The sequence below is a fragment of the Rhinolophus hipposideros genome (assembly GCF_964194185.1).
Source record: "Rhinolophus hipposideros genome assembly, chromosome: 1".
NCBI classification, from domain to species: Eukaryota; Metazoa; Chordata; class Mammalia; order Chiroptera; family Rhinolophidae; genus Rhinolophus; species Rhinolophus hipposideros.
In genome coordinates, this window is record NC_138047.1 from 92,274,778 (window position 1) to 92,284,073 (window position 9,296).

Consider the following 9,296-nt stretch of genomic DNA (forward strand, 5'->3'; position numbering starts at 1 on the left):
AGATTTTTCAAGCTACAACTGTATGACCCTCTGGCAAACACTTAAGAAAGGGGAGGGGGGTTTCCTACAGTAATTGGAAGATTGGATTTTAGGGCTACTTTGGAGTTCCCCGAGCATACTGTTAGAATCCCCAAATCACAGAACGTTAGAAGTGAAAGGAACTTCAGATAATACACTTGTATTCCTCTCATTTACAGATGAGAAACTAGAACTAAAGAAGTTAATTTAGCTACTTAATATCATGAAGCAGAATGTAATTAGAAAAGTCATTAATAAACCATCGAACTGAAAGAAAAGATACAGATTTCTCTAATCAATTTAATCAACAATCCAGTGGTGGTCAAGTTACTTTGATAGTTTTCAAGAAAACAAGCCTTTTTTTTATTGCAGTGCTGTTCACCAATACTATGTGGTTTTCACTGAAAACACCGATGCTACTGAGAAGTAATTGTCTCAATTTATACCAGCCCCTTGCCAAAGATTTATCTTATATTTGCTATGGTTCATTTAGTCGAATCTGTAGCATTCACCAAACCTAATGGTAAAGAGGAGAGCTGCCAGTATGACTTAGAATCTAATAAACACAAGAAACATAACTGCAACCATGCAGAGGCCAGCTCATCAGTTCTTAAAGATTTCTAGGTAGAAAAGACCCATGGGATGAAGCTATGAAAAGGATATAAATATACTTATTCATGCATCTTATTATTAATTAATTCACTCATCAAATATTTATTGAGCACCTACTAAGTGCCACACCAGGCATTTTTCTCCTCATAGTTTTGCACATTTACATTAACTTAGTGCAGGAAAGGTCACTTCTTGATCTCTAATCGGAATTACTTTCAAAGACAAGACAGGAAGTAACTCACATCCTCTATTCTAAAACTCACGCTACTGAATTTCAGAGGAAAACCCCAATAGAACAGTCTATTTTTGATAGAGCTAATCCACACTCTAAATATTTGCACACCAGTCAGGTAAGCACCCACCACCAAAGTTTCAGCATATTCTGGACTTGAGGAATTCAATAATCTATTTCTAGGTTTGGGGGATTTAACAAATCTATGTGGGTTTTGAGGGTTCGATAAGTATATTTAAATCCATTTATATAAAACAGTGAAATACATATGATTTCAAATGAGGACAAATAATGAATCAACATTTACTAAGTTTGTGTTCTGCATAGAAAAATCTAATATATAACATTCTATTTAATTCTCAACACAACAATAAGGAAAGAGTATCAGTTGACCTTTTTTACAGAAAAGAACACTAATTCTCAGGAAGATTATATGATTGGTGGAATCTAACCATGTCTTCTTACTACAAGTCTATTTTATTTTTCCTACTAAATAAAGCAATTGCTAGAAAAAGTAAGAAAACAATAATGATACCGAGAAGAAGCTTTATTCGAGTGATTAGAACTTGTTACACCTTACATAATCATATTAAAACTTCACAAATGGACAAAAATATTAGAGAAATGATATGCTTATTATACATACATGAACCCTGAAACGTAAGGAGGGGGCTAATTATTCAAGGTCACGCAGCTAAAGGACAGTCAAGCACGATTTGAAACGTAGGTCATTCTGACTTCTAAGCCTGTGATCATGAACTGTTACTCTCAACTTCTAAGGGATTCTCGCTTTTCTGCTTCTGGTTTTGGAAAAGATTGAAGGTTCCCTAGACCTATATACACGTATATACAAAACTTTATTCTTTGGTTATAAAACCCTACTTTTTGCCCAGTATTGACCTTCTGGAAAAATACTACAAATCCAAACTCCCTTGGAACAAGGTGTTACCTTGTAAATGTTCTTTTCCCAGAAAGATGTACGGAGAATGTATGTGGCCTTTTCTGGAAATCTCCAAAGAGAGTTTGCATGAGACCTTTGTCTATTTCTCCTTTTTATCGTCCCCGTGTTGGTATCTGCAATGCAGATGTGATAGCTGACATTCTATCAACCATCTTAAACCAGACGAACAAGAGCCACACTTTAAGATCAGTGGAGCAAAAAGAAGAAAACGGCCTAAAACCTGGAAAAAAATGTAGTAATACCAAGGCAACCTTGGAATACCTACCCCTGGCATCTTTAGAAGACAGAACGAAAATGTGTGTTCACTATTAATGTTTTAATTTTGGTCATATGCACTGAACTTAAATCACACAACACTATTACAAACTGGCAAATGTATGTGAAACCCTTAGTTAGCACCATTTCATTTCAATAAACATTTATTGATGAACCACTGGGTCAGCAGCACTGTTGTTAAGACTATAGGAAATAGAGAAAAGCATTAGCACATTATAGAAAGAAAAATAACTAATAATTAATTAAAATGTAGTAGTACTGAAGAAATGGCAATGATAATAAAGACCTCACCATTAAAACCAGTAGAAATTATAAAAGCAGCTCCTTAAATTGTTATTTTAAATAAACTGTGTGAGCACTGACAAATAGTAATTAAAACATGGTTAATAAATTATAAAAGTGCTCTCAAGAAAGCCATCAATTTTGGCTAGCTCTACCAATTAGGTAGAGAGTGGGCGCGTAGGAATTAATTCCTATAGGCAACACATGAAAAAAAGTATTCAGAGGAATCTATCATATTAACTGAGATCAGTTCACATTGACTTCCTCTTAGTGAAACTGAGGAGCAATAAGTAGCAAGAACATCCCTTGTTTTCATTTACTTGCCTATGGGAATTATAGACATTATTAGTTGTTTCTGTGGAAAAACAATAAAGCCAACATGATGTCATCATTTAAAGTGTATATACTTCTATCACATTGTTAACTACCTGATATTGAGATACATGCTCTATTATACATATAAGATATAATATATAACAAATACATAAATACCTATATATGTATATATAACCTATAAAAGTGACAATATAGAATGATTAAATATATATGTATATATATGCATACATATATAATATATAGAGATAGAGATATATAATATAGACATATTATAGATATATATATATAGACATAGCTACACACTTAAAATTAGAAGTGGGTAATAATGAATAATTTGAGAAATTCTCTTTCATATCTCACAACTGTACTGAGGTGTAACATAGAGGATATATTTATGCTTTCATGTCCATTCATTCAACTTATTCTTACGAAGTTTTGACAAGACGTTTATGCAGAGATTGTTATTGCTCCCAGTATCCATATGTTCCTGAACTTCTCAGCATGCACTTAGGTTGAAATTGGTGGAACTGAGGGTTCCTTTTTCTCCACAGTCTCTCCAACACTTGTTGCTATTTGTCTTGTTGTTGATAGCCATTCTAACTGGGGTGAGGTGATATCTCATTGTGTTTTTTATTTGCATTTCTCTGATGATTAATGATATTGAGCATCTTTTCATATGTCTATTTACCATCTGTATGTCCTCTTTGGAGAAACATCTATTCAGGTCCTCTGCCTATATTTTTAATTGGATTTTTTTTGTTGTTGTTGTTGTTGAGTCATGAGTTCCTTATATATGCTGGATAGTAACCTCTTATTGGAGGCATTGTTTGCAAATATTTTCTCCCATTTGGTTGGTTGCCTCTTTATTTTGTCACAGTCACTATAGAAGGCAGTGTGGAGGTTCCTTAAAAAATTAAGAATAGAATTACCATATGACCCAGCAATCCCTCTGCTGGGTATGGACCCCAAAAGATCTGAAAACATTTATTCGTAAAGATATATGTGCTCCGGTGTTCATTGCAGCTTTATTTACAGTGGCCAAGACATGGAAACAACCAAAGCATCCTTCGATAGATGATTGGATAAAGATATGGTATGTATACACAATAAAATACTATTCTGTCATAGGAAAAGATGAAATAGTGCCATTTGCAACAACATGGATGGATCTTGAGGTTATTATGCTAAGTAAAATAAGCCAGACAGAAAAAGTCGAGAACCATGCTTCACTGATATGTGGAATATAGAACTGAAAGCAACAAAGGAACAAGACAAACAAATAAACAAAAACTCATAGACACAGACAATAGTTTAGTGGTTATCAGAGGGTAAGGGGAGGGGGGCGTGGTAAATGAGGGTAAACCAAATCAAATGTATGTTTATGAAAGAACTGACTCTGGGTGGTGAACACACAATGTGATACATAGATGATGTATTACAGAATTGTACACTTGAAACCTATGCAATTTTATTAACCATTGTCACCAAAATAAATTTTAATTAAAAAAAAAAGAAACAAATGGGTGGAACTGAGTATTCCAAAACAGGGTGTAGATGTAAGTGATGAAAGCCACTGTTATAAAAAAATTCCAAAAATATCTCACATGAAACTTAAGTTTTCTCTTCTCTTGTTTGACTATAGAGGCCACATGGCTCCAAGATGGAGAGCCAACTGTTTTGCAGCAGACTATTATGTTATCCAAATGTAAACCTTTGTTATGTTAATCTATTCAGATTTCAGGTTTATTTTATTGCAGTACCATAGGAGGGGAATCAGTCCTTGAAATTGGGTGCTGCTTTAAAACATGTATCATTGGCTTAATCGTCAGGTAGTGGGCAGTGAGGCAACTGATATTGACATCTAGAAAATGGTCATGTGTTTTAAGCTGTGGACAAACATTTGGAAAACCCATTGTCTGTTCTAATTGAGGAGATAAGCCATGAGCTTTTTAAGACAATAGAGCTAGGGAAAGTATATCAAATAACAGAATGCTGTAATATATTTTGGTGCATTTGGCAAGGTGTTGAAGGAAACACATCAGGAAATATTGTCTTGAATGCAAGCAGAAACCAAAGACAATAAAAAAGATTATGGAAAATAGAGATTCAGGGCCTTGAAGGAAAGGAAACTCAGGTACACTGCTAGAAGTAGTTAATTTAATATAATCACATTGGGAAACTGGTAATATTTTATAAAACTGAATAAACATATATTGATGACTCCTAAGTATATACCAAACAGAACATGTATACATTCATCAAAATACACATACTCCATGTATATTCATAGCATCCACCTTCATAACAGCCCCAAACTAAAAACTACCTAAATGTCCATCAACATTAAAAGGAATAAATGCATCATAGAATATTCACCAAATGGAATACTATACAGCACAATACATAATATGTAACTATTACATATAAAAAGCATAGCTGAATTTCACAAACATAATGTTACACCAGGGAAGCCAAACACTAGAGAATATATAGTTGCATTCCATTTGAGTAATGTTCAAAATCCAGCAATATTAATGATATAATACTATAAGTCAATACAGTGATTACTTTTGGGGGTGGAAGTGGGATAATACCCAAAAGAGGGCATGAAGCGGGCTTTTGGGGAAGATGGTCACGTTCCATTTCTTGACATGGGTACTGGTTACACAGACGTAGTAAATTTGCAAAAATATACCAAGCTACTCACTTACGTCCTATGCAGTTTTGTCCATGTTTACTAAAATTCAATTAAAGTAAAATAAAATAGAAAGAATGATAAGTATTTCAGGAGTGATCAGATTTGTAAAATCTTACTGCTTCAAGAAATGATATAAATTGCATTTGAATAAAAGTCTCCCAATATTTTTCAGTTCGATAGGATGTCATCAGGGCAAAGATAATGTTACAGGCATGACTTCATATTTAAACTAGATAGTCTTAAGGAAGCCACCATTAAATGCACAGAGAGATTTGATGTCAATAAAGCTAAGAAGGGGGAAAAAAAAGACTTCAGAAGTTTGCCTCAGGAAAAAATTTGGTTACAGTTACTGATACCTGGAACTCAATGAAAACAAGTCGATTAGAAATCTATTAAGTTATCGAGAAAAAACATATTGAAAAACAAAACCATAAACCTCTTTAGAAGGAGCTACTTCAAGCCCAGCTCCTGGTTTCTGAATACCATTATCCACGGAAAGGAACTGAGTTTTTTTGGAAAAATGATTCAGTTCAAGGCTGGGGGAGGAAAACTACCAGATGTGCAGAACTACCAGGAGTTCTGCCATGAACTCCTCCAGATTTGGCCAAAATGAATAGTAGTAAAGGAAGGACTCAGAGACTAGAGGCAGGTACTACTAAAATAGAAGGAAACAAAAGGGCCTCAAGGGATGAGAAACAGGACCCACTCTTGCATGTTTCTCATACTTCCTTTCCCAAATGGGAAGGGTTATCATCCTGCTCCACCTGTACATATTAGTTGCATGTATTGAGCATGCAAAGAGACATAGATCATGTTCTACTTTCTGTTCATAAATCACTGGATTAAAAGGAGGAACAAATTTTCACAGGCTTATTAGACTGATGGAAAGGACTATAAATCACCCACACAGTCTTGATTTTAGATTAGACACAGTGACTATATAGAAAGTAGAAAACGGTCTGTATCAGAAACTGCTAGTTCAAATATTTGAGTGTTCCTTGATATTGTCCAGTCTCCCATTCACTTAGATAAAGACCATGGCCAATGGAATGAGGGTGAAATGATACAAGCCACTTCCAGATGTGCCCCATCTTAGGCCACATCATCTTTGAGCTCTCCCCTACATTACTGTGATTACACATAGGTCACGTGCTCTGGATAGACTAACCATAAGATTGAAGCCATCCACATACCTGGGTCCCTGCTTGGAGGAGAGCAATGAAGAGAAGTTCCAAACCATCACTGGATTAAATGTAAATGGAAAATTAATTCTGTGATGTTAAACCAATGTTGTGGGAGCTAATGTGAATTACTGTGCTAACATTCATCTTGAAGTAAAACAAAGATGAATCATACAGACGCTGCACTCAAAGGTACTGTGTTTCCACTGGGAAACACAAGATACACACTATGCTAGTTTAAGGAAGGTTGGCAGTCTTTGGTGCTTTTGCCATTGAGAGACAAAGAATCACTGCCATGCCCTAAGTTTGTGTTTCAAAAAATCGTGAGACATAAAACGACTGAATTTTTTGAGACTTTATTTTCATTGGAGCAAGTAAACTTTCCCAGCACAATTAAAGAAAAGGTATAAAGATTTCCCATATACCACCCCCTGCCACACACATGCACAGTCTCCCCCATTATCAATACCCCCAGCAGAGTGGTGCATTTGTCACAACTGATGAACCAACATTGGCTCATCATAATTAGCTAAAGTCCATAGTTTACCTTAGGGTAAACACTTAGTGTTGTCATTCTGTAAAGATGGACAAATGTATAATAGCAGGTATCCATCACTTTGTATCCATCACCGTGTTTCCTCGAAAATAAGACCTGAACAGACAATCAGCTCTAATGCATCTTTTGGAGCAAAAATTAATATAAGACTCTGTTTTATATTATGTCATTTTATATAAGACCAGGTCTTATATTATAGTAAAATAATACCATTCTTAGGGAAACATGGTAAACAGAGAATTTTTACTGCCCTGAAAATCTGTGCTTTGCCTGTTCACACTATATCCCCACACCCGGGCAACCACTGATTGTGTGTAGTCTCCATGGTCATCTCACCCTTTTCATAATATTATATAAAGAGAATCATAAAGTATGTAACCTTTCCAGATCGGCTCCTTTCACTTAGTAAAATTCATTTAAGTTTCCTCCATATCTTTCATGTTTTGTTTTGTGTTTAGCACTGAAAAACATTCCATTGTCTGGATGTACCACAGTTTATTTGTGCATTGACCTACTGAGAAACCTTTGTTGCTTCCAAGTTTTGTCAATTATGAATAAAGCTTCTATAGATATCTTCCTTACCTTATGTAGATCTGAGTTTCTGACCTATATATTATTTTCCTTCTCTCTAAAAATCTTATTTAAACACTTCTTGCATGGCAGGTCTACTGGCAACAAATTCCCTCACTTTCTGTTTGTCTGAGAAAGTCTATTCCTCCTTTAATTTTTCAGGGTGCAGAATTCTAGGTTGCTAAGGCTTTTCCCTCAACACTTGAAATATTTCACTCTACCCTCTTCTTATTTGCATAGATTCGAAGAAGTCAAATATAATTCTCATCTTTGCTCCTCTATAGATAACATGTTGTTTTTCTGTGGTTTTTTTTTGTTTGTTTGTTTTCTTTTTTCTAATTCTGGATTCTTTCGGTACATTTTTTTTTTATATTTGACTTTCTGTAATTTGAAAACTGTATGTCTTCTGTTTAGCTTTTTCCTTGTTGAAGTTTTAAGACATTAAACTCACCCTAAATTTGGGCTGACCTTCTTGAATGGCCTCAACCATAGAATGTGGAATGAGTGAGTTTAGACGCTGGTCTCTAGAAAGCTTCTATTTGTCCTTAAGCCTTTTGGAAGCTTCATCTTTGAAGCCCTGGACAGTTATATAAGAACTCCAAATTCCCGGAGGCCACCATGATATGAGGAAGCTCAAGCTGCCTTTCTCATGGAGAGACTTTGTGGAGAAAGAGAAAGATGCTTGGATGCTTGGCTAGTTCCTGGATTTTCTATGTCTAGCTCCTTGGCATTTGAACCATCTCAGCTGAGTCATCAGACACCATAGAAAAGAGAGAAGCCCTGAATAAATTCCTATTTCACAGAAAATGACTGATGTTTTAACAGAAAGCTTTGGGGTAGTCTTTTAGATAGCAACATATAAGTGGAAAAGATGCCTTAAATATAAATATTAATATAAATGTAGTATAAATATGTGTATGTGTGTGTGTTACATATGAGACAGAAAGCAAAATGGACTATAGATAGACAGGGTCATAAAAGTATAAAAACAATGCTAGACAAATACAAAGAAAGAAGAAATTGCTGTAAGGGGAAGAAATATTCCTAGATTGTAAGTACCAAGGGAACAAGGGCTGAGTTCATCTGATTCATCACTGTAACTATCATATCTGCCACATGATAGATGCTTATGAATGCTGGTTAAATTAATAGATAGAATAAACTAATTCGATTGCACTTTGAAAGAATCTTGAAGAAAACATTGGATTTGTTCACATAAAGATCAATGGGAGCAGACAGCAGTTGAAAATTCTAGGCTAGCAAAACAGCATAATCGTCAGTACTGTATTTAGTAGGCATTGAAAAAGCATACAGCTTCTTTTTTGATAAAATGTAGTATTATAAGAACTTTTGTTAGGAAGATGAACATAGCAGAGGAATCTAGGACAGACTTGCAAATCACTTGCAAATATGACAAATCCAGAAATAAGTTTTTAAGCAGCAACATGAGAAACTTCCGTTATGAACACGAAGGGTGCTCAGCAACTGGTACCAGTGACGGAGGCCATATTCACAACCCCCTTCATTCAATACTGTAGAAATAGAAGAGCTCTGATAACATGTCACATCCTTCC